Genomic DNA, 27,816 nt, shown 5'->3' with positions numbered 1-27,816 from the left:
AACTCACGGGAGTGAGGTCGATCCCACAGGGATTAAAGGATTGAGCAATTTTAGTTTGGTGGTTGATTTAGTCAAGCAAATCAAGATTTGGTTGGGTGATTTGTGATTTGCAGAATTTAAATTGCATGAAATTAAAGAGAGCAGGAAATTAAATTGCTGAATCTTAAAGAACAAGAAATTAAATGGCAGAAACTTAGAATGCAAGAAATGTAAATTGCGGAATCTTAAAGTGCAAGAAATGTAAACGGCTGGAATTGTAAAGGGAATTGGTGATTGGATTTGCAGAAATTAAACAAAGAAAAGTAACTTGCATCAAACAAAAGAGTAAAAGAAGGTGTGGGTTGAATCGGATCTTGAAGCAGTAAAGTAAATGAACATTAAAAGCAAGAAACAAAATGTAAATTGGGAATTCAGATCTCAGGACCCAGAGACTAGAAAACCAAGTCTAGATCTCAATGCCTTCCTAGATCCAACAAAAACAATTGCAAAGGAAATTGTAAATTGCAAGGAAAGTAGATGAGAAGCAAGTAACAGAAACGGAAATTCAATTGCAGTAAATAAACAGAGAAATCCAAGGATGAGATTGAAACAGAATTTCTTCAATTCTCCAACCCAAGATCTAAGACAATTGTAATTGAAATTGAAAGCAATAAAACTAAGAGGAAGAGAAATGAATTCTCCTTCCCCAAGACTGAGAAATTAAAGATCACTCAATATCCAAAACTCCCCGAAAACTATTATGAAAATTCAAAAGAAAAGCTCCCCGAAGAACTTGAATTCTATCCTATTTATACACTTTCTTCAAATGATCTTCAAGCCTTGAGTTGGGCCTTTGCTCTTGGTGGAATTGGGTTGAAAGAGGCCTTGGTTGATTGCTCTTGAAGTTTGGAGAAGAACCAAAGTGAACCAATTGAACCGGGTTGGAGTTTTGCAAAAGCTGGACCAAAAGTTGGAGCAAAAGTTAGGGTCTAACTTTTGGTCCAACTTTTCATATCAGCCAACATAACTTGCTGATACTCACGTTGGTGCAAAAGTTAGGGGTCTAACTTTTGCACCAACGTTGGCCTTCCTTGGTGCACTTGAGGCGCCAACGTTAGCCCAAAAGTTAGGGGCTAACGTTGCGCAAACTTTTGCTCCTCCCCTTGTAGTTTTCACATGCCAACATTAGCCTCAAAGTTAGGGGCTAACGTTGGCGCAAACTTTTGGTACCCAGGGAGTGATTTTCAAGTTCCAACGTTAGCCCAAAAGTTAGGGGCTAACGTTGGGGCTAACTTTTCACCCAAAAGTTTGTGCAAAAGTTTGAGGCTAACTTTAGGTCCAGCTTTTTGCTTCCTGGTTCAATTTCACTTATTCCATTGTCTTCTCTTTACTCCTAGCTATTCCTTTTTGCTTCAACCTTTCTCCAAGCTTTCTTCACCTATCATTAATCAACCAAACACATCAAAGCTATGCTTAAAATCCTGAGATATTCATTCTTTCATAATATGTGACAATTATAGTATAAAACCTCATGAAATAGCATGAATTCATACATGGTTGATTAAATCAAAGGAAGCATGAAAATCTACCTAATTGGCTTGCTTGTAGCTCAAGAAAGTGCATAATTCTAATGAAAACAAAAGAAAAAGACTAGTTAAAATAGGCTAAGATGACTTGTCATCAAGGAACCAAAGGAATCTGAGGCTCATACAGAGACCATAGAGATTCCACTGAACTTACTGTTGCCATTCATGAGCGCTGATGAGTATTCTTCCTCTGAAGAGGATGAAGATATTATTGAAGAGCAAGTTGCTCAATATCTAGGAGCAATAATGAAGTTGAATGCCAAGTTATTTGGTAATGAGACTTGGGAGAATGAACCTACATGGCTCATCAATGAACTGAATGCTTTGGTTCAACAGAAATTACCTCAGAAGGAACCGGATCCTGGAAAGTTCTTAATACCTTGTACCATAGGCAACATGACTTTGGAGAAGGCTTTGTGTGACCTGGGGTCAGGAATAAATCTCATGCCACTCTCTGTAATGGAGAAACTAGGGATCTTTGAGGTACAAGCTGTAAGAATCTCACTAGAGACGGCAGACAAATCAAGGAAACATGCTTATGGACTTGTAGAGGATGTCTTATTGAAGGTTGAAGGCATGTACATCCCTGCTAATTTTATAATCCTAGACACTGTGAAGGAAGAGGATAAATCTATTATCCTTGGAAGACCCTTCCTAGCCACAGCAAACGCTGTGATTGATGTGGACAAAGGAGAGTTAGTCCTTCAATTGAATGAGGACTACCTTGTGTTTAAGGCTCAAGGATCTTCTTCTGTACCCACGGAGAGGAAGCATGAAAAGCTTCTCTCAATACAGAGTCAAACAAAGCCCCCACACTCAACTTCTAAGTTTGGTGTTGGGAGGTCATCATTAAGCTCTGAGCCTTTGTGAAGCTCTCTAAGAGCTCACTGTCAAGCTATTGACATTAAAGAAGCGCTTATTGGGAGGCAACCCAATGTTATTTAATTATATTTATATATTTGTTTTCCATTGTCATGTTATGTTTTCTTTAGGATGATGATCATGTGGAGTCATAAAAACAACTGCAGAATTAAAGCGGAATCAAAAACAACATCAAAAACAGCACACCCTTGGAGAACAGGCTTACTGGCGTTTAAATGCCAGTAAGGATAGTAGAATGGTCTGGCAGCATTCTGGGCGTTAAACGCCAGAATTGGCAGACAGACTGGCGTTTAACGCCAGAAAAGGATGTCTGATGGGCGTTAAACGCCAGAAAGGGGCATCAGCCTGGCGTTTAACGCCAGAAAAGGTAGCAGAGTTGGCGTTAAATGCCAGAAATCGCACATAGAGGGCATTTAAACGCCAGAAAGGTGTAGGAAGCAGAATTCCTTGATACCTCAGGATCTGTGGATCCCACAGGACCCCTACCTACCCCAACTCACTCTCTCACCTCTTCACACCTCTCCAAAACACTCTTCCCCAAATACCCTTGACCAATCACATCAACACCTCTTCCCCAAACACCGTTCACCTATCAAATCCTACCCTCTTCCCCACAATCTCTTCAGCACTCACATCCATCCATCATAAAACCTCACCTACCTCACCATTCAAATTCAAACCATTTCCCTTCCAAACCTAATCCCTCATACACGACTTCCCTCTCTCACTCTCTTACCCTATAAATACCCCTCCTTACCACCTTCAATTTCACACATCATAAACACTTACACCCCCCTTGGCCGAATCCATCACACCCCTTCATCTCCTCCATTTCTTCTTCTTCTCCTCCTTTCTTTCTTCTTTTGCTCGAAGATGAGCAAACATTTTAAGTTTGGTATGGAAAAAGCTCTTTTTTATTTTTCCATAACCATTAATGGCACCTAAGGCCGGAAAAACCTCTAAAAAGAGGAAAGGGAAGGCAATTGCTTCCACCTCTGAGTCATGGGAGATGGAGAGATTCATCTCAAAAGTCCATCAAAAAGAGTGAATATCCGGAGATCTGACGTGAGATTTGAAGAAGAGGTTGGAAATCTCTCACCAACCCCATCCAACAAGTTGGAATCTTAATGTTTCAAGAGTTCTATGCTAATGCATGGATCACTAGGAACCATGACCAAAGTATGAATCCGAACCCAAAGAATTGGCTCACAATGGTTCAGGGGAAATACTTGGATTTCAGTCTAGAAATTGTAAGGTTGGCATTCAACTTGCCAATAATGAGAGGAGATCCTCATCCTTTCACTAGAAGAGTCAACTTTGATCAAAGATTGGACCAAGTCCTCATGGACATCTGTGTGGAAGGAGCTCAATGGAAGAGAGACTCAAGAGGCAAGCCGGTTCAAGAGTCCTCAAGGGATGCATTTTCCTCCACAAAACTATTGGGAGCAACTCAACACCTCTTTAGGAGATTTGAGTTCCAACATGGAGCAACTAAGAATGGAGCACCAAGAGAACTCCATCATCCTCCATGAAATTAGAGAGGACCAAAAGGCCATGAGAGAGGAGCAACAAAGGCAAGGAAGAGACATAGAGGAGCTCAAGCACTCCATAGGATCTTCAAGAGGAAGAACTAGCCGCCGTCACTAAGGTGGACCCGTTCTTTAATTTCCTTGTTCTTATTTATCTATTTTTCGGTTTCTATGCTTTATATTTTATCTATGTTTGTGTCTTTATTACATGATCATTAGTGTTTAGTGTCTATGTCTTAAAGCTATGAATGATTCTATGAATCCTTCACCTTTCTTAAATGAAAAATGTTTTCTAAAAAAGAAAAAGAAGTACATAGATTTCGAATTCTATCCTGAAATTAGTTTAATTATTTTGATGTGGTGGTAATACTTTTTATCTTTTGAATGAATGCTTGAACATTGCATATTTTTTATATTGAAGTTTGTGAATGTTAATTTTTGGCTCGTGATGAGCGGATAATTTATACGCTTTTTGGTATTGTTTTTAGTATGTTTTCAGTGTAATTTAGCTAGTTTTTATTATATTTCTATTAGTTTTTAAATAAAAATCACAATTCTGGACTTTACTATGAGTTTGTGTGTTTTTCTATAATTTCAGGTATTTTCTGGCTGAAATTGAGGGAGCTGAGCAAAAATCTGATTCAGTCTGAAAAAGGACTACTGATGCTGTTGGATTCTGACCTCCCTGCACTCGGAATGGATTTTCTGGAGCTACAAGAGTCCAATTTGTGCGCTCTCAATTGAGTTGGAAAGTAGACATCCAAGGCTTTCCAGAAATATATAATAGTCTATACCTTGCTTAAGGATAGACGATGTAAACTGGCGTTCAACGCCAGTTCCATGTTGCAGTCTGGCGTCAAATGCCAGAAACAGGTTACAAATGGGTGTTGAACGCCATAAACAGGTTACAACATAGCGTTTAACTCCAGAAACAGCCCAGGCACGTGAGAATCTTAAGTCTCAGCCCCAACACACACCAAGTGGGCCCCAAAGTGGATTTCTGCACCATCTATCATAGTTTATTCATTTTCTGTAAACCTAGGTTACTAGTTTAGTATTTAAACAACTTTTAGAGATTTATTTTGTAACTCATGACATTTTAGATCTGAACTTGTACTCTTTGACGGCATGAGTCTCTGAACTCCATTGTTGGGGGTGAGGAGCTCTGCTGTGTTTCGATGAATTAATGCAACTATTTCTGTTTTCTATTCAAACACGCTTGTTTCTATCTAAGATGTTTATTCGCACTTCAATATGATGGATGTGATGATCCGTGACACTCATCATCATCCTCAACCTATGAACGCGTGCCTGACAACCACTTCCGTTCTACCTTTGATTGAATGCATATCTCTTGGATTCCTTAATCAGAATCTTCGTGGTATAAGCTAGAATCTATTGGCAGCATTCTTGAGAATCCGGAAAGTCTAAACCTTGTCTGTGGTATTCCGAGTAGGATTCAGGGATTGAATGACTGTGATGAGCTTCAAAATCACAAGGGCTGGGCGTAGTGACAGACGCAAAAGGATCAATGGATCCTATTCCGGCATGAGTGGGAACTGACAGATGATTAGCCGTGCGGTGACAGCGCACCTGGACCTTTTTCACTGAGAGGACAGATGGTAGCCATTGACAACGGTGATCCACCAACACACAGCTTGCCATAGGAGGAACGTTGCGTGCGTGAAGAAGAAGACAAGGAGAAAGCAGAGATTCAGAAGACAAAGCATCTCCAAAACTCCAACATATTCTCCATTACTGCAGAACAAGTATTTAATTCATGCTCTTTTATTCTTCGCAATTCATACTGATAATTATAATTGATTTCCTGACTAAGATTTACAAGATAACCATAGATTGCTTCAAACCAACAATCTCCATGGGATCGACCCTTACTCACGTAAGGTATTACTTGGACGACCCAGTGCACTTGCTGGTTAGTGGTACGAGTTGTGAAAAGTGTGATTCACAATTCGTGCACCAAGTTTTTGGTGCCGTTGCCGGGGATTGTTCGAGTTTGAACAACTGATGGTTCATCCTGTTGCTTAGATTAGGAAGATTTTGTCTTTTGGGTCAGAGTCTTTTATTATTGTTCTTGTTAAAATTTTAGAATCCTTATTTTCTTTTTAAAAAAAAAACTTCGAAACTTTATTTTTTATTTTATTTTATTTTATTTTTACTTTTACTAATAATTGAGTTTTTCTATTTGAGTTTAGTTTTATATTTTAAGTTTGGTGTCAATTGCATGTTTTTATTTTCTTTTAAATTTTCGAAACTGTGTTCATTGTTCTTTCTTAATCTTCAAGTTGTTCTTGTTTATTTTTCTTGTTTGATCTTTAGTTTTCTTGTTCTGTGTCTTTTCTTGTTTTTCTTGTGCTTTTTCAAAATATCAGTTTTCAATAAAAAAAACATTTTATTTATTAAATACCTTGTTAAAACACTTTAAATTTATAGCTCAATTGGCTAAAGCGTGATGCTTATGTTCTTGGTAGTTGGCTATCTTCTTTTTTAAAAATTTTTCAAAATTAATTTTTCTTTGAATAAATCTTGTGTCAAACTTTAAGTTTGGTGTTTTCTTGTTGATTTTTCTTTAATTTTCGAAAATTTTGTTTTGGTTTTCTAAAAATTTTAAGTTTGGTATTCTATCTTCATGTTCTTGTTGTTCTTGTGAGTCTTCAAAGTGTTCTTGAGTTTTCCTTGTATTTTGATCTTAAAATTTTTAAGTTTGGTGTTCCTTGGTGTTTCCCTCCAAAATTTTCGAAAATAAGGAGCATTAGATCTAAAAATTTTAAGTTTTGTGTCTTTTTATTGTTTTTCTCTTTCCTCATTGAATTCAAAAATATCTTTTTCCTTTATTTTAATTGATTTTTCGAATTTTACTTTTAAAAATTCAGATTTTATTTTAAAATTTTTTATTTTATCTTATCTTAGTTTTAAAGTTTCAAAATTCAAATCTATATCAAAAATCATATCCAAAATTTTTCAAATCTTCTTCATTAAATAATTATTTTAGTCTTAAATTTCTTGTTCCTAATTTTCGAATTCTATATTTAATTTCAAACTATTTTATTCTCTTTTCTTTTATTATTTATTCGTTCCCTTTTTACAAAAAAAAAATAAATAAAAATATATTCTATTTGCTATTCATATCAATTCCCTTTTCTCCATCATGGATCTAAGTGGAATTGAACAGTCCAGAAGGACTCTGGGGTCATATGCCAACCCCACTACTGCTTCATATGGGAGTAGTATCTGTATACCCTCCATTGGAGTCAGTAGCTTTGAGTTGAATCCTCAGCTCATTATCATGGTGCAGCAAAGTTGCCAGTATTCCGGTCTTCCTCAGGAAGAACCTACAGAGTTTCTGGCACAGTTTTTACAGATTGCAGACACAGTACATGATAAGGAAGTAGATCAGGATGTCTACAGATTATTACTGTTTCCATTTGCTGTAAAAGACCAAGCTAAGAGGTGGTTAAATAACCAACCTAAGGCTAGCATAAGGACATGGAAACAGCTGTCAGAAAAATTCCTGAATCAATACTTCCCTCCAAAACGGATGACACAGCTAAGGCTGGACATCCAAGGCTTTAAACAAGGAGATAATGAATCTCTTTATGATGTCTGGGAGAGATACAGAGAGATGCTAAGAAAATGCCCCTCTGAAATGTTTTCAGAATGGGTGCAGCTAGACATCTTCTATTATGGGCTTACAGAGAAAGCTCAGATTTCTCTAGACCACTCAGCTGGTGGATCTATACACATGAGAAAGACAATTGAAGAAGCTCAAGAGCACATTGATACAGTTGCCAGAAATCAGCATATGTACCTAAATAGTGAATCTTCCATGAAAGAAGAGGCTAAAACAGTAACTGCTGAACTCAGTCCTGCAGAACAAATTACTGAATTCAATCAGCAATTAGACTTTCTAACAAAATAGCTGGCCAAATTCAAGGAGATACTACAAGACACAAGAATGGCTAATATAAATATGGAGGTACAGTTGAAGAAAACAGAACAGCAGTTATCAGAACAAATAACAGAAGAGTGCCAAGTAGTTCAATTAAGAAGTGGGAAAACATTAAATACCTCACTTCAAGGCAGCAGGAAGCCAAGAAATGAACAAACTGCTATTCAAAATCCCTCTGAGGACAGTAAGAGCCCAGAGAGGAATAACTCTGGCGTCCAAACGCCAGAAACAGGCAGGGATTTGGCGTCAAACGCCCAATGGAAGCTCAGTTCTGGCGTTCAAACGCCAGGAACAAGTAAGGAGTTGACGTCCAACGCCACCCCAGCTTCTAACTCTGGCATTCAAATGCCAATGAGGGATCAGACACACACAAGTGCTGATAACAACCCCTCTAAAAAGGCTTCTCCAACCACCTCTGTAGGAAATAAACCTGCAGGAACTAAGGTTGAGGAATACAAAGCCAAGATGCCTTATCCTTAAAAACTCCACCAAGAGGAGCAGGATAAGCAAGTTGCTCGCTTTGCAGACTATCTCAGGACTCTTGAAATAAAGATTCTGTTTGCAGAGGCACTTGAGCAAATACCCTCTTATGCCAAGTTCATGAAAGAGATCTTGAGTCATAAGAAGGATTGGAGAGAAATTGAAAGAGTTCTCCTCACTGAAGAATGTAGTGCAGTCATTTTGAAAAGCTTCCCAGAAAAGCTTAAGGATCCTGGGAGCTTTTTGATACCGTGCACATTAGAGGGTAATTGCACTAAGACAGCTTTATGTGATCTTGGGGCAAGCATCAATCTAATACCTGCATCCACTATCAAAAAGCTTGGTTTAACTGAAGAAGTTAAACCAACCCGGATACGTCTCCAACTTGCTGATGGCTCCATTAAATACCCATCAGGCGTGATTGAGGACATGATTGTCAGGGTTGGGCCATTCGTCTTTCCCACTGACTTTGTAGTGCTGGAAATGGAGGAGCACAAGAGTGCTACTCTCATTCTAGGAAGACCTTTCCTAGCAACTAGACGAACTCTCATTGATGTCCAAAAGAGGGAAGTAACCTTGAGAGTCAATGAGGATGAGTTTAAGTTGAATGCTGTCAAGGCCATGCAGCATCCAGACACACCAAAAGACTGCATAAAAGTTGATCTTATTGACTCTTTGGTGGAGGAGATCAACATGGCTGAGAGTCTCGAATCAGAGCTGGAAGACATCTTTAAAGATGTTCAGCCTGATCAGGAGGATTTAGAGGAATTGAAAGAGCCTCTGAAACTTCCTCAGGAAGAGGAAAAACCTCCTAAACCCGAGCTCAAACCATTACCACCATCCCTGAAATATGCATTTCTGGGAGAAGGTGACACTTTTCCAGTGATCATAAGCTCTGCTTTAAATCCACAGGAAGAGGAAGCACTAATTCAAGTGCTAAGGACACACAAGACAGCTCTTAGGTGGTCCATAGGTGACCTTAAGGGCATAAGCCCAGCTAGATGCATGCACAAGATCTTATTGGAGGACAATGCTAAGCCAGTGGTTCAACCACAGAGGCGGCTAAATCCAGCCATGAAGGAAGTGGTGCAGAAGGAGGTCACCAAATTACTGGAGGTTGGGATTATTTATCCTATTTCTGATAGCTCCTGGGTGAGCCCTGTCCAAGTTGTCCGTAAAAAGGGAGGCATGACAGTGGTTCATAATGAAAAAAATGAACTGGTTCCTACAAGAACAGTTACAGGGTGGCGTATGTGTATTGACTACAGAAGGCTCAATACAGCCACCAGAAAGGATCATTTTCCTTTACCATTCATAGACCAGATGCTAGAAAGACTAGCAGGTCATGATTATTACTACTTTTTGGATGGCTATTCAGGCTACAACCAAATTGTAGTAGATCCCCAGGATCAAGAGAAAACAGCATTCACATGTCCATCTGGAGTATTTTCTTACAGAAGGATGCCATTTGGGCTGTGTAATGCGCCTGCAACCTTTCAGAGATGCATGCTCTCTATTTTCTCTGATATGGTGCAAAATTTTCTAGAAGTCTTCATGGATGACTTCTCAGTATATGGAGACTCATTCAGCTCCTGTCTTGATCACCTGACACTGGTTCTGAAAAGATGCCAAGAGACCAACCTGGTTTTAAACTGGGAAAAATGTCACTTTATGGTGACTGAAGGGATTGTCCTTGGGCACAAGATTTCGAACAAGGGAATAGAGGTGGATCAAGCTAAAGTGGAAGTAATTGAAAAATTACCACCACCTGCCAATGTTAAGGCAATCAGAAGCTTTCTGGGGCATGCAGGATTCTATAGGAGGTTTATAAAGGATTTTTCAAAAATTGCAAAACCTCTGAGCAATCTGCTAGCTGCTGACACGCTATTTGTGTTTGACACAGAGTGTCTGCAGGCATTTAAAACTCTGAAAGCTAAGCTGGTCACAGCACCAGTTATTTCTGCACCAGACTGGACATTACCATTTGAACTAATGTGTGATGCCAGTAACCATGCCATTGGTGCAGTACTGGGACAGAGGCATAACAAGCTTCTGCATGTCATTTATTATGCTAGCCGTGTTTTAAATGATGCCCAGAAAAATTACACAACCACAGAAAAAGAATTGCTTGCAGTGGTTTATGCCATTGACAAGTTTAGATCATACTTAGTAGGATCAAAAGTGATTGTGTACACTGACCATGCTGCTCTTAAATATCTACTCACAAAGCAGGATTCAAAGCCCAGACTCATAAGATGGGTGTTGCTTCTGCAAGAGTTTGATATAGAAATAAGAGACAGAAAAGGGACAGAGAACCAAGTGGCTGATCATCTGTCCCGGATAGAACCAGTAGAAGGAGCGTCCTTTCCCTCTATTGAGATCTCTGAAACCTTTCCGGATGAGCATTTGTTTGCCATTCAGGAAACACCATGGTTTGCAGACATTGCAAACTATAAAGCTGCAAGGTTCATACCCAAAGAGTACAGCAAGCAACAAAAGAAAAAATTAATCACTGATGTAAAGTACTACTTGTGGGATGAACCATATCTCTTTAAGAGATGTGCAGACGGAATAATCCGTAGGTGTGTGCCTAGAGAAGAAGCACAGAAGATCCTATGGCATTGTCATGGATCACAATACGGAGGACATTTCGGAGGTGAGCGAACAGCTACAAAAGTCCTCTAATGTGGCTTCTACTGGCCCACTCTCTATAAAGACTCCCGAGAGTTTGTGTGTAACTGTGACAGCTGCTAGAGAGTTGGTAATCTACCTCATAGTTATGCCATGCCTCAGCAAGGGATCTTGGAGATTGAGTTGTTTGATGTATGGGGTATTGACTTCATGGGCCTTTCCCACCATCATACTCAAACACTTATATTCTGGTGGCAGTCGACTATGTATCCAAATGGGTAGAGGCCATTGCCATACCCACTAATGATACTAAGACAGTGCTGAAGTTCCTCCAGAAATATATCTTCAGCAGGTTTGGTGTCCCTAGAGCACTAATTAGTGATGGGGGCACTCACTTCTGCAACAAACAGCTTTACTCTGCTATGGTCCGGTATGGAATTAGCCACAAGGTGGCAACTCCATACCATCCACAGACAATTGGGCAAGCTGAAGTCTCTAATAGAGAACTAAAAAGAATCTTGGAACGGACTGTAAGTACCCGTAGAAAGGATTGGGCAAGAAGCTTGGATGATGCTCTGTGGGCTTACAGAATAGCATTCAAGACTCCTATAGGGACCTCTCCATACCAGCTTGTGTATGGTAAGGCCTGTCATCTGCCCATGGAACTGGAGCATAAGGCCTACTGGGCAACCAGATTCCTAAACTTTGATGCCAAATTAGCTGGAGAAAAAAGATTGCTCCAGCTGAATGAGCTAGAGGAATTCAGACTCACTGCTTTCGAAAATGCAAAGCTTAACAAAGAGAAAGCAAAAAGATGGCATGACAGAAAGCTGTCATCTAGAGTCTTTGAACCAGGACAGAAAGTTCTGCTGTTTAACTCTAGGCTCAAGCTATTTCTCGGGAAACTGAAATCCCAGTGGAGGGGACCATATGAGATTACAAGTGTGTCACCATATGGCTATGTGGAGCTTCAAGACATTGATTCTGATAAAAAGTTCATTGTTAATGGACAGAGAATCAAGCATTATCTTGAAGGCAATATTGAGCAAGAGTGCTCAAGGCTGAGGCTGGATTAAAAGCTCAGCAAGGTCCAGTTAAAGACATTAAAGAAGCGCTTGTTGGGAGGCAACCCAATGTCATTTAATTATATCTATTTATTTTCCATTGCTATTTTATGTTTTCTTTAGGTTGATGATCATGTGAAGTCACAAAAACTACTGAAAAATCAAAAACAGAATGAAAAACAGCAACAAAAATAGCACACCCTGGAGGAGGAGTATTCTGGCGTTTAAACGCAAGAAACAAGCATCTGTCTGGCGTTTAACACCAGAAACAAGCATCTACCTGGCGTTAAACGCCAGAAACAAGCAACATTTGGATGTTTAATGCCAGAAACAGGCAGCGGTCTGGCATTAAGCGCCAGGATTGCACAGCAAGGGCGTTTTACATGCCTAATTGGAGTAGGGATGTTAAATCCTTGACCCCACTTGATCTGTGGACCCCACAGGATCCCTACCTTTCCTCTTCATTTTCACACAACACAACCCTCTCTTCTTCCACTTGGCCGAATACATCTTCTTCCCCCATCTCCTCCATTTTCTTCTCCTTCTACTACTTTCTCTCTTCTTTTGCTCGGGGACGAGCAAACCTTCTAAGTTTGGTGTGGAAAAAGCATTGCTTTTTTGTTTTTCCATAACCACTAATGCCTCAAGGGATGCACTTCCCTCCACAAAACTATTAGGAGCAACAAAGACAAGGAAGAGACATAGAGGAGCTCAAGAGCACCATTGGTTCTTCAAGAAGAGGAAGACGCCACCCTCACTAAGGTGGACCCGTTCCTTAATCTCCTTGTTCTTATTTCCCTGTTTTTTGTTTATTATGCTTTATGTTTTATTTATATTTGTGTCTTTACTATATGATCACTAGTATCTAAGTGTCTATGTCTTAAAGATATGAATGTCCTTTGAATCCATCACCTTTCCTAAGTGAAAAATGTTTTCTGAAAAAGAAAAAGAAGTACATGAATTTCGAATTTTAAAATAGTTTAATTATTTTGATGTGGTGGTAATACTTTTTATTTTCTGAATGAATGCTTGAACAGTGCATATGTCTTTTGAATTTGTTGTTTATGAATGTTAAAATTGTTGGCTCTTGAAAGAATGATGAAAAAGGAAAAATGTTATTTGATAATCTGAAAAATCATAAAAATGATTCTTGAAGCAAGAAAAAGCAGTGAATACAAAAGCTTGCAGAAAAATAAAAGAACAAAAAATATATATGAGAAAAAAATTAGAAAAAGAAAACGCAAGCAGAAAAAGCCAAAAGCTCTTTAAACCAAAAGGCAAGAGCAAAAAGCCAGTAACCCTAAAAACTAAAAGGCAAGGGTAAATAAAAAGGATCCAAGGCTTTGAGCATCAGTGGATAGGAGGACCTAAAGGAATAAAATCCTGGCCTAAGCGGCTAAACCAAGCTGTCCCTAACCATGTGCTTGTGGCGTGAAGGTGTCAAGTGAAAACTTGAGACTGAGTGGTTAAAGTTAAGGTCCAAAGCAAAAACAGAGTGTGCTTAAGAACCCTGGACACCTCTAATTGGGGACTTTAGCAAAGCTGAGTCACAATCTGAAAAGGTTCACCTAGTTATGTGTCTGTGGCATGTATGTATCTGGTGGTAACACTGGAAAACAGAGTGCTTAGGGCCACGGCCAAGACTCATAAAGTAGCTGTATTCAAGAATCAACATACTAAACTAGGAGAATCAATAACACTATCTGAATTCTGAGTTCCTATAGATGCCAATCATTCTGAACCTCAAAGGATAAAGTGAGATGCCAAAACTATTCAAGAGGCAAAAAGCTAATAACCCCGCTCATCTAATTAAGACTAATCTTCATAGATGTTTTTGGAATTCATTGTATATTCTCTTCTTTTTATCCTATTTTGTTTTTAGTTGCTTGGGGACAAGCAACAATTTAAGTTTGGTGTTGTGATGAGCGGATAATTTATACGCTTTTTGGCATTGTTTTTAGTATGTTTTCAGTGTAATTTAGTTAGTTTTTATTATATTTCTATTAGTTTTTAAATAAAAATCACAATTCTGGACTTTACAATGAGTTTGTGTATTTTTCTGTAATTTCAGGTATTTTCTGGCTGAAATTCAGGGAGCTGAGCAAAAATCTGATTCAGGCTGAAAAATGACTGCTGATGCTATTGGATTCTGACCTCCCTGCACTCGGAATGATTTTCTGGAGCTACAGGAGTCCAATTGATGCGCTCTCAATTGCGTTGGAAAGTAGACATCCAGGGCTTTCCAGCAATATATAATAGTCCATACTTTGCTCAAGGATAGATGATGTAAACTAGCGTTCAACCCCAGTTCCATGTTGTAGTCTGGCGTCAAACACCAGAAACAGGTTACAAATGGGAGGTGAACGCCAGAAACAGGTTACAACCTGGCGTTTAACTCCAGAAACAGCCCAGGCACGTGAGAAACTTAAGTCTCAGCCCCAGCACACACCAACTGGGCCCCAGAAGTGGATTTCTGCACCATCTATCATAGTTTATTCATTTTCTGTAAACCTAGGTTACTAGTTTAGTATTTAAACAACTTTTAGAGATTTATTTTGTAACTCATGGCATTTTAGATCTGAACTTTGTACTCTTTGATGACATGAGTCTCTGAACTCCATTGTTGGGGGTGAGGAGCTCTGCTGTGTTTCGATGAATTAATGCAACTATTTCTGTTTTCTATTCAAACACGCTTGTTTCTATCTAAGATGTTTATTCGCACTTCAATATGATGGATGTGATGATCCGTGACACTCATCATCATCCTCAACCTATGAACGTGTGCCTGACAACCACTTCCGTTCTACCTTTGATTGAATGCATATCTCTTGGATTCCTTAATCAGAATCTTCGTGGTATAAGCTAGAATCTATTGGCAGCATTCTTGAGAATCCGGAAAGTCTAAACCTTGTCTGTGGTATTCTGAGTAGGATTCAGGGATTGAATGACTGTGATGAGCTTCAATCTCACAAGGGCTGGGCATAGTGACAGACGCAAAAGGATCAATAGATCCTATTCCAGCATGAGTGGGAACCGACAGATGATTAGCCGTGCGGTGACAGCGCACCTGGACCTTTTTCACTGAGAGGACAGATGGTAGCCATTGACAATGGTGATTCACCAACACACAGCTTGCCATAGGAGGAACGTTGCGTGCGTGAAGAAGAAGACAAGGAGAAAGCAGAGATTCAGAAGACAAAGCATCTCCAAAACTCCAACATATTCTCCATTACTGCAGAACAAGTATTTAATTCATGCTCTTTTATTCTACGCAATTCATATTGATAATTATAATTGATTTCCTGACTAAGATTTACAAGATAACCATAGATTGCTTCAAACCAACAATCTCCGTGGGATCGACCCTTACTCACCTAAGGTATTACTTGGACGACCCAGTGCACTTGCTAGTTAGTGGTACGAGTTGTGAAAAGTGTGATTCACAATTCGTGCACCAGCTCTTGAAAGAATAATGAAAAAGAAAAATGTTATTGATAATCTGAAAAATCATAAAATTGATTCTTGAAGCAAGAAAAAGTAGTGAAAAACAAAAGCTTGCGAAAAAAAGGGTGAAAAAAAATAAAGAAAAAGAAAGAAAAAGAAAAAGCAAGCAGAAAAAGCCAATAACCCTTTAAACCAAAAGGCAAGGGTAAAAGAAGGATCCAAGGCTTTGAACATTAATGGATATGAGGGCCCAAAGGAATAAAATCCTGACCTAAGCGGCTAAATCAAGTTGTCCCTAACCATGTGCTTGTGGCGTGAAGGTGTCAAGCGAAAAGCTTGAGACTGAGCAGTTAAAGTCATGGTCCAAAGCAAAAAGAGTGTGCTTAAAAGCTTTAGGCACCTCTAACTGTGGACTCTAGCAAAGCTGAGTCACAATCTGAAAAGGTTCACCCAGTTTTGTGTCTGTGGTCTTTATGTATCCAGTGGTAATACTAGAAAACAAAATGCTTAGAGTCACGGCCAAGACTCATAAAGTAGCTATGTTCAAGAATCAACATACTGAACTAGGAGAATCAATAACACTATCTGAATTCTGAGTTCCTATGAATGCCAATCATTCTGAACTTCAAAGGATAAAGTGAGATGCCAAAACTGTTCAGAAGCAAAAAGCTACTAGTCTGGCTCCTCTAATTAAAACTAATCTTCATTGAAAATTTTGAAATTTATTGTATTTTCTCTTCTTTTTATCCTATTTTGTTTTTAGATGCTTGGGGACAAGCAACAATTTAAGTTTGGTGTTGTGATGAGTGGATAATTTATACCCTTTTTGGCATTGTTTTTACAGAGTTTTTAGTATGTTTTAGTTACTTTTTATTATATTTTTTTTTAGTTTTTATGAAAAAAATCACATTTCTGGACTTTACTATGAGTTTGTGTGTTTTCTTGTGATTTCAAGTATTTTTTGGCTGAAATTCAGGGACCTGACCAAAAATCTGATTTAGAGGCTGAAAAAGGACTGCAGATGCTATTGGATTCTGACCCTCCTGCACTCTAAGTGGATTTTTCGGAGCTGCAAAAGCCCAATCAGTGAGCTCTCAATTGCTTTGCAAAATGCCAGAACTGGCACTAGAACTGGAGTTAAATGCCTAAACTCGCACCCAAGCTGGCGTTTAACTCCAAGAATGGCCTATGTACATGAAAGCTTCAATGCTCAGCCCAAGCACACACCAAGTGGGCTCCGGAAGTGGATTTCTGCACTATCTGCACTTAGTTACTCATTTTCTGTAAACCTAAGTTACTAGTTTAGTATAAATAGCACTTTTTACTATTGTATTAGAGGAGCTTATGCCATATTTCACGTTTGGAGGCTAGCCACATGGCCATGCCTAGACCTCTTTCTCTTATGTATTTTCTACAGTAGAGTTTCTACACCTCATAAATTAAGGTGCGGAGCTCTGCTGTTCTTCATGAATTAATGCAAGTACTATTGTTTTTCTTTCAATTCACGCCTACTTCTTCTCCAAGATATACTCTTGTACTTAATTCAGTTAAGTCAGAATGAAGGGGTGACCCGTGACAATCACCGACTATCTTCGTTACTCGCTTAGCCAAGATCCGCGTGCCTGACAACCACAAGCAGTCTACATGATGTTCAACGTAGTCATTAGATGACAGCCGGAGTATATTCTCTTGGGTCTCTGATCCGTGATTCGCATCATCTCTCCTAACAACAGAGCATCCGAATCTAAGATTAAAACTTTCGTGGTATAGGCTAGAACCATTAGCAGCATTCCTGAGATCCAGAAAGTCTAAACCTTGTATGTGGTATTCCGAGTAGGATCTGGAAAGGGATGACTGTGAAGAGCTTCAAACTTGCGAATGTTGGGCGCAGTGATAGTGTGCAAAAGGATAGAGAGATCCTATTCCGACGCTAGTGAGAATCGACAGATGATTAGCCGTGCGGTAGCTGTACCTGGTATTTTTCTTTCGAGACGAGAAATCCGACAGTTGATTAGCTGTGCAAAGATCGTACCTGGTATTTTTCATCTGAGAGGATCATACAGCTTGCCATGGAAGGGAGCACGCATGATTGGAAGAAGACAATAGGAAAGCAGAAGATCAGAAGCAACAAAGCATCTCCAAACGCTTATCTAAAATTCCCACCAATGAATTACATAAGTAACTTTATTTTATTTTATATTTATTTGTCTTTTAATTATCAATACTCATAACCATTTGAATCCGCCTGACTGAGATTTACAAGATAACCATAGCTTGCTTCAAGCCGACAATCTCCGTGGGATCGACCCTTACTCACGTAAGGTATTACTTGGACGACCCAATGCACTTGCTGGTTAGTTGTGCAGAGTTGTGAAAAGTGTGAATCACAATTTCGTGCACCAGTTGAGGTAAAAGTATATTTTGTATTTTTGTTGAAAATCATGGGATTGGGTACATGATTATGCATTAAATATGCAAAACCATGTGCTTGATACGTTTGTATATACTTTTGAAAAAACAAATGTGTGAAAAAACGTAGAAAAAAATAGATAAAAAATAAAAGAAACAAAAATATAAAAAAATTACAATAGAAAAGGGACAAAAATGCCCCAAAGTAAAGTAATAATAACAATGCATATGGGATGTGAATTAAATAGAATGCAGGAGTATGTGAAAAACTGCGAATCATGGGTAGCTAGGTATTGTATTAGAATTATATAGATTGTTATATGTGTTGGGTGAGATCTTAGGTTAATCAAAGATTCAAATTTCAAGCTCACTTGACCATATACATCCCTACCTTTACCCTAACCCCATTACAACCTATGAATAAGTCTTCATGATGAATGTATGAATGCATTGAATAATTGTTGATTGCTAGACAAAAAACAAATCATGGAAAGCATGATTAGAAGAGAATTGAGTGATCGACCCTATACACTAGAGCAACTAGAGCAGATACACTTCCAGTGAGGGTTCGATGCTCAATTCCTTGTTTCTGGCTTTCATGAGCTTTTCTTCTTGCAAGTCTACTTGTACTTTATTTTGATATTCAAATTGGTAAGATTCATGAATCATCATACTACTTAGCCCTACATGTGCTTATGTGTTCTTGGTGATTGATTTACTTTTAACCAAGTAGGTAGAATCATCTTGCATTTAGTACATTCATATAGATAGGTGCATATAGTTTATTTGCATTGAATAAACGTTCATACCCCTATTCTTGTCCTTCTTTATTCTTAGCATGAGGACATGCTTGGTTTAAGTGTGGGGAGGTTTGATAAATCCCAATTTTGTGGTTAATCTTGTGCTTAATTTGGGGATTTTATCAACTTTTCTCACATTTATTCAATGAAATAGCATGGTTTTGTAATTCCCCCTAAATTTGTGCTTAAGTGTGAAAACATGCTTTTTAGGCCTTAAAATAGCTAAATTTAACTCACTTTAATTCCATTTGATACCTTGATATGTTTGTTAAGTGATTTCAAATTTAGAAGGCAAAGATTGGATTGAAGGAATGAAGGAAAAGCATGCAAAGTGGGAGAACTCATGAAGAAATGAAAGAATCGCAAAGTTGTTAATCCTGACCTCTTCGCACTTAATCGATCATAACTTGAGCTACAGAGGTCCAAATAAGGCGGTTTTAGTTGTGTTGGAAAGTTAACATCCGGGGCTTCAAAATGATATAAAATTTTCCATAGTTTCCTGGCGCTTAAGGACGCGTACGCGTGCATCACGCACACACATTCCATGATCAGCGTGGGTCTATTTTAGCAACTCGTGGCCAGCGATTTCTAGCTCATTTTGGGCCCAATCCAACTCATTTCTGATGCTATTGAACTCAAGGATTGAAGAGGGAATGAACCAAGGAGTCGTAATTGAGTTTTCATCATGTTGTAGGTAGAATTCTAGAGAGAGAAGCTCTCCCTTCTCTCTAGAATTTAGGGTAGTTTAGGTTTAATTTTCTTAGATCCACTTTCAATTCTTGTTTTGATTTAGTTTTCCCTTGTTAATTCCTTGATATTACACCTTTGTTCTTCTAGTTTTTTTTGTTAATTTCTTTTTCATATTACTTTTATGTTCATACACTCTTGTTGGGTTTCTATTTTCTTTCAATACAAATTTATGTTTCCATGTTTCTTTTATGTTGATCTTGGTTGCTATTATTGATTTCTTGCTTATGTTGGTGATGGGTTCTTTCAATTCTTGCATTTTGTGATGTTTACTTTTATTGCACACTAGGTGTTTGATAGAATGTTTTCTCTAGTTAGTGAGTAGTTTTCTTTACTCTTGGCCTAGGCTAAGGGAATTGAGTGACCTTGAGTCATTGGGTCTCATTGAATTGGTGATGTGAGAGCCCTTGGTGGTCAATTTGATAACCATTGACTCTAGCCTACTACTAAGTTGATTAGTAGCTAGGATGGGACTTATGGATTGATGTGATCAAGCCTATTTGACGTACTTCAAGCTTAGGAGTAGATATTACGTACTTAAAGCTTTTGGAGGTAGACTTAATAGGTTGGACCCTCATAATTATCAATGTATGGTTTATAGACAAGGATGGTGATCTCAATTTACCTATGTCTAGCCAAGAGTTCTTTCCTTTATTTTATTAGTTCTTGATTGTTTACTTTCTTGCTTTTATATTTCCTTGCCCTTTTATAAACCAAACCCCTTGTTCCTTCATAGCCAATAATTGAGCATTTCATCACAATTCCTTGTGAGACGACCCGAGGTTTAAATACTTCGGTTAATTCTTATTGGGGTTTGTACTTGTGATAACTCAAATTTTTTATGTGAGAATTGTTTGTTGGTTTGGAGCTATGCTTACAACGAAGTTCTTATTTCTATAAGAGAAATTCTAAACCATCAACACAATTTTCATCATCAGCTATAACTCGGTTTCCAGAATCCCAAATTAATTTCAGCTTATTTTAAATGAAAATTGGGTTCATGAAGTTTATGTCGTTTCAATAACAGAGAAAAAATGATTTAAAATGATTGAGTTATGCGCGTCAAAAATTTTGATGTAGAATATGTAATTTAAACATTGCAGGAAGCTATATATATGACTTTGCAGCTCTGCTACTGAAATTTGGTTTTTAAGAGAATATACGTCCACACGTACGCGTGGAATGGGATTTTGGTGATACGTACATGACTGATGCCATGCGCACGCATAAGGGGTTAGTAAGCATGTCCACTCGTACACGTGACCCACGCGCACACGTGACATTAATATATATATATATATATATATATATATATATATATATATGCTTAGCTTTATATATATGTACTTAGCTTTCTCTCCGCATAACCTATTCTTTTTTATCCTCTTAGAGGTTTATAGAGAGGTAGGATTTTGTTTATCTACAGTTGGGTTTTGGATATGTATATATATATATATATGTGTGTGTGTGTGTGTGTGTGTGTGTGTGTGTGTGTGTAAATATTCTCCGGCCAGCTTTGGCTTCGCGGGCTGAATTAGGAGCTTGTTATTTTGTATCTTGGCACTCTATTTCCTGCTTTTATTATCTTATGTTTGATAGTTATAGTTTTCTTAGCGCGCAAGTTAACTCGTTCCTTGAGCGTTGAACTTTTATTTCGTGATTTTTATTTTCTCTATTCTTCAAGGCTCCTAGTATATTATAATCTTTCTATTATTACATGTACATATTTTATTTTAGAGGTCGTAATACCACACTACCTCTGTTTTACGACTTAAGCGTAAAGCTCAGTGTGGTAGGGTGTTACACTAATCTCCCCATACCTCGACTGAACTGGTGTCTCGAGAAGTCCCCAACGAAGTCGTGGATTATCCGTCTAAGAGATCTATAATCAAGCTGGTGGTTCAATGCTTTCCAGTTACGTATTCACATAAACCCAAGAAGAACACAGGTGGTTGTCAGGCATGCAGTCTTAGAATGAAGAATGAAGATGATTGTCACGGGTCATCCCATTCATCAAGTTGAAGAACAAAGATACATCTTAGAATTGAATCAAACACGAATTGAAGAGAAACAGTAATACTTTTATTAATCCATAAAACTCAGCAGGGCTCCTCCCCTTAACCTAGGAGGTTTAGAAACTCATACTGATAGAAAATACAATGTGAAAAATGAAATATGGCAGATCTCTCTTTGAAGATCGTGTAAAAGTTCTTTAAATACTAAGCTAATGACTAAGGATTACATAAGAAAGGGTAAAATATTATTTTAGTTCTAAAATCCGTTTCTGGGGCCCACTTGGTGAGTGTTTGGACTGAGCTTTGATGAGATCCACGTGCTAGGAGGCCTCTAGGGCGTTGAACGCTGGCTAGGGAGTCCTCTTTAGGTGTTTGGACGCTGGTCTCCTCCTTGTGGGTGCTGGACGCCTGGACTGGGGCAGGAGGCTGGCATTGGACGCCAGTTTTGGGCCTTCAATTCTGAAGCAAATTATAGACTATTATATATTGCTAGAAAGCTCTGGAAGTTAGTTTTCTATAGCCATTGAGAAAGCTCCATTTAAACTTCTGTAGCTCCAAAAAAGCTCCTTCGAGTGCAAGGAGGTCAGATTTGGACAGCATCAGCAGTGCTCTCTCTGTCTCTGAATCAGACTTTTGCTCCAGCTGCTCAATTTCAGCTAGAAAATATCTGAAATTGCACAAAAACACACAAACTCATAGTAGAATCCAAAAATGTGAATTTAAAATTAAAACCTATGAAAACATAATTAAAATTAAACAAAATATGCTAAAAACTAAATGAAAATGATGCCAAAAAGCGTGTAAAATATCCGCTCATCAGCCTCTCCTTTGATTCGATAGGTTTGGATCCAGTCTTCTCCCTGAAATTAGCACCTCTAGAATCCCACCATGAAGTAGGGTTGGAAGAATTACACAGTCCCTTTGCCTTTTGCTGTTTTTCCACCTTGAAAGCTAGATTCACCAAGTCTTCCATATCCACGAATGGGTGACGTTCAACAGTGTTTGCAATGTCTCAGTTCAGCCCATTCAAAAAATGTGCCATAGTAGCCTCAGACTCCTCCTCAATATTTTCCTGGATTAGCAACATCTCCATCTCCTTATGATACTCATCTACAGACTTCAAACGTTGGTATAGCCATTGGAGCCATTGATGTAGCTCCCTGTAGTAGTAAGAAAGGACAAACCGCAATCGCATGACCTTCCTCATCTTTTTCCAAGACTGAATTGGTGGTTTTCCATTCTGTCTCCTCTTTTTGTCCAGCTTGGCCCACCAGACAAGGGCATAATCTGAGAATTCTACAGCCGCTAGTCTTACCTTTTTCACATCAGAGTAGTTATGACATCAGTGTCACTTCTGCCTTTAAATTCTGGGATGCGCATCTTGATAGCATTGAGGTTATTATCAACATCTTTCGGTTGTCTATGATGTCGGGATCTGGGTGAAGTCTCCTCCTCAGACTCCTCAGAATGATTATGAATAGATTCTTGAGACCGTGCTCTTCGACTAGGAAAAAAAAGAGTTAATTCGGAAATCCATGTCATCAATACGTTGTTCAATCCTTGCAAGGACGCCAGCGAGTGCGTCAACGCAGAACATTAGTATCAGGGTTCCCGTCATTGTTAGCCATCAATGAACTTGTGAAAAAAAAACAAAGACCTCACAACACACTTCTCACGTGTATCACTCGGAGTAGGACACTCGTGTTTACACTCAATATGTGGCTTTTACCCTCTATTCAGCTCACCACTCTTGCCTTTTTTTGCTCTTGGATTGCTTTAATAAGTTGCACCTTAGAAAATGAGGAATTGAGACACCAAACTAAGATAATCTAAATGATAGAGATGTTCAACTTGACAAGAAGACAACTAATGTATGTGACAAAGGAAGGAAAACATTAAGTGATACTAAGATGACAGAAACTAGAAAAATTGAATCCTAATTGACACCCAAAGGAAATTTAAAAAGTTAAAACAAAGCTAAAATAAATTGGATTTTCGTTTTATATTTTTTGGATAATTTTTTTGGACGTTTTTCTTTCAGACGCTGATGTTAATATATAGAAATTGCAGTAATGGAATTTAAAGAGGAAATTTCTTCTTTTTTTTTTTTGAACTTTGAAGTAAAGTGCAGAAATTGAAGAGAAAAATTAAAGAGACTAAACAAGAATCCTGGAACGTGCAGGTAAATAAGAATTTACCTACGACTTGTAACTAATACCAGATGATAAGAAATTATTTGGGGGTTTAGGGGATTTAATAAATTTCTAAACATTAAAATCCCAACGGAAAGGTTGGAAGGGGGATATCAGAAAAAGAATGACACAAAAGGAAAGGATTATTGGCATAAAGAGACACACCCCTAAGACACAGCGAAAACATAGAAGATAGATAAAGATTTTTCTGCTAGACCTCTAAGATACCCGTTCTTTGCAACCTAGGTCACCGGAAGGGATTCCCTACTAGACCTTCAATAAACTTGTCCTTGACAACCTAGATCAGAGGGATGAAGTTGAAAAAACTACCACGTATAATCACCTTAGGTTGGATCCTTCAATCTTGTTCATGCAACAAGCGAAGCAAATCACTCACTTCACTAAATCACATAATAAAATGTGCTTAAAGCAACTGAAAATTTATTCATCAAAAGTCCTCTAAATGGTCTCACCAAAGGTATTTAAATAGGCCCCTAACAAACTAACTAAAATATAAGATAAGATAACTAATTTAAATCAGATTTGATCTTAATGGATTAGATCAGATTTGATTTAAATTTAAAATTCCTAAAAATACTACTAAAGAAATCAGAACTAAACAAATCTTCTAACAAACTCTAATCGCAAAACAAACTAAAACAAAGGCTTAAAAATTCGAAAATTAATGATAAACTATGCCTTCCACTAAATTAATGATAAATTTGCTATCCTGACTTAGCCCAATGGGCCTTGTCTATTCTTTCTTGGTTAGAACTTGATGTAACTCCTCATGCATAAGTGCTGCCAAGTTTCCAAAGCTCTCCTTGAGCTTCTTTGCGCATGCTCTAGTGATAGGCCCTCTGGAAGTGTGAAATTCTCATTCTGCCCTTTTGTCTTAGAATTCCCATGTTGTCTTTCTAAACATGTAACAATAATATCCAAAAGATTTCACTACATGCCAAAGAACAATTCTCACCAAACTTATCAAGACATATAACTTACTCAATGACAGCCTCTGGGCTAAACATAATTAAATCACGGCCTCCGATCCAACATATAATCAAATCACGGCCTCCGTCCCAACATATAACCAAATCACAGCCTCCGTCCCAACATAAAATTAAATCACAGCCTCTGACCTAATATAAAATCAAATCACGTCAATCCAAATCAACCAGTCACAATCAAAAGTAATGATGTTCAACACAATCAAGAAAAATTATGGCAAGTATGGCCAATTAATAGTTAAATAAAAATATTCACGTAGGCAAACCAAATATAATATGCACACCCAAATAATGTCACGTAGATACATATCATACATGCCTATCCTACTGGCCATGAACTCACGTGTTGGTTAAATTGCCAGAACCTGACACATTCGGTAGCTAACTCGAATGTCATCTCTCTATTGCACATCTCCAGGAGGCATATAATTGTAGGAGTGTACCTTACCACCTTCTCCTGGAGATAGTTATCAGGGAGAATAAATTGAGGGAGAGTGTCCTACCACCTTTTCCTGTGAGGTCGTGCCATACAAATCGAGAAATTAGTTCCCTACCACCTTATAGACAGAGAGAAAATGTGGGGAATACATCGAGGGATTAGTGCCTTACCACCTTTCCCACATCCAACAAAACACAATCCACGAGAATGTGGGAGAATAAATCAAGGAAGACTGCCTTACTACCTTTCCCACATCTAAGAAATCATAATAAAAGAGAATGTTGGAGAATAAATCGAGGGAGAGTGCCCTACCACCTGCTCACATCCACATCACAACAAGAGAGGAAATCCTTCATCCTCAACTTGTCTATCCATGAGCGAGTCAAAGCTAACGTCTTCACCATGGGCGGGATGAACTACCATCCTCACAATATCAATCATAATCTTATTTCATTTAACAAATTCTTATTGGAAAATTACTCAATTCAATTGGTTATATTTACCCCTGGCATAATCAAAGCTTTAAAAGTGTTTCTCAAGATCCATATGAAGGTTACAGGGTTTTCATACTCGCCAGAAGGGCTTAACAGTTCAAAACAATATTTTCTTTAACCAAACTTATGCAATTCTCACAAAGTCAAAATCTTAATTGAGCATAATCATTATCATCATCAGTAACCAACCCCAAAACTTTTCTCATTTAATCTCACATGTCATTCTTTAATTAATCTCTTTAAGGGCTAACTAAACCCAAATTTAAAACATCTCAAGTTCAACTTTAAAGTCCTCCTAAAGTTCTTGAAACCGATTTTAGTTTCATTTTTAAGTTTAAATCATTCCCAAAAGACTCGAAAATCGTTTCATCTTGCAAAATCAAATTCAAATACTTTAACTTCTCTAAAACTTTTCAAAATAGAATCCTTCAAGGGTTCCATCCAAACTATTCCGAGGTTTACCTGAAACTGTAGGTCGATCTCGGACGAGATCTTCTATGGTGGTCGGCGCTGATGTGTCCGACTTGTTGGACTTGTTGGTGATGCTGATCCTTCTTCACCGGAGGGTGGTGTTACCTGCAAGGGACTCCGATGCTTAAGTTAGCAAGGGTATTATGCAGGTTTTTAGTAGAATCAGAGTATGAGTTATACATGAGTGCTCCAGTGTATTTATAGTAGTGTAGGCTGACCTTTCTAGATAAAATAAGTTAGTTATCTTATCTTATCTTTGAGTGAAGTCATCTTATATTCAAGGAAAATTGCCCTTATCTTTTTAGGCTTTGGCTGCCATTAGATTGGGCTATGTTCCTTTATTTGGGCCTGCTTGGGCTTCTTGTAGCGTTCTGGCCGAACTCCTTGAGAGGAGTTCGGGTGATCCTAATCTGAAGAGGTCGGTCGACTTAGCCTGGGTCAGACAGCTCGACCCAGGGTATGAACAATGCCCCTGCTCGAGTGTGGTCTTCCTTTTGAGGTTGAGTCCTTAGTTTTAGGACTTCAATCCTTCTCTGGAGAAGCCGAGCTCGAGCATTTGTTGATCTCTTTTTGTAGAGCTTCCCTCTGAATGCGAAACGTTTTTCTTTACTCCTTTAATTTTGAAAACGTGTGTTCCTTGCCTTGGGAACGTGCGAGGTTTTTTAATAACCCATTAACTCCTTAATGTTCCATTTTCCCTCTTTCATTTTGAATTGCCAAAAAGGCTTTTGCTTTCTGTTTTCTCTCTTTGCTTCTTTGAAACTCCATTCTTCACCCTCCTATTTTTCTGGCTCGCTTGGGATTCTTTGTTTTCACATTTTCGCGCTTCTCCCTGTGGCGCCATTAGTGATTGTTGGTGCTACGTTCTTTTAAGAGGTGATTTTTGGCCTGGCTATTGCTTCAACTTCTCAGTGTTCATTGTCTCCTCCCCTTTGCAGGTTGGTTTTCTTTCTGTCTCTTTCTTTTACGTCTTTCACCATTCTTCTTCGTGCTTGCATTGTTCTATTTTTTGGCAAAGTTTTTATTTTGCTTGAATTTATGTTGGAAAGCTTGAACCTTTTTGTATCGTCGTGCTTGATTGTTGCTGTGATTTTCTGGAGTTCTTTCGACTTATATATGCTCCTTGGTGTATTCCCTGATAATTTTATATTTTTAGGGTTTTGCATGTTGTCACTGCTTCTGATCGTACTTTTTGTGGCTTATGAACTGCTTGATTTTGAAAAAGATTGTGCATTTGGTGATTTTGATCTGTTTGATGTTGACAGTTTCCTTTGCTAGTAGTTTTGTTGAAAGATGGCTTCTTTTGATAACTTTTTGATTTTGTGACTTTCTTCTCGGAGTGTCTTTTGTTTGAAACAAGGTTATTTTTCTTGCTGAGATAACCTTGTAGATTTTTCTAAGTCCTCGTTCTATTACTGCCTCCAAAGGATGCCCCTGGACCTTAGGTTGTGTCCTGGGGTTTCCTTTTGCTATTGCTTCTGTCCTGTGTGCCTTAGGTCGAGTTATATCTGTTTTTGCCCGAGCTGTTTTCTTTGTTATGCCTGAGCTGTTTATTTAGTAATCCTTCTCTCTTTTTCTTTGCTGTAGGACTAGTTGACCATGTCTTCTCACAAAAATATTGTCGAGACATCTTCCAAGGTCCCCAAGGGTATGTCCGACTGGCTGGACTCCCTCGTT

The sequence above is a fragment of the Arachis hypogaea genome, chromosome 11 (assembly GCF_003086295.3).
Source record: "Arachis hypogaea cultivar Tifrunner chromosome 11, arahy.Tifrunner.gnm2.J5K5, whole genome shotgun sequence".
NCBI lineage: Eukaryota > Viridiplantae > Streptophyta > Magnoliopsida > Fabales > Fabaceae > Arachis > Arachis hypogaea.
This window is presented reverse-complemented; position numbering follows the sequence as displayed.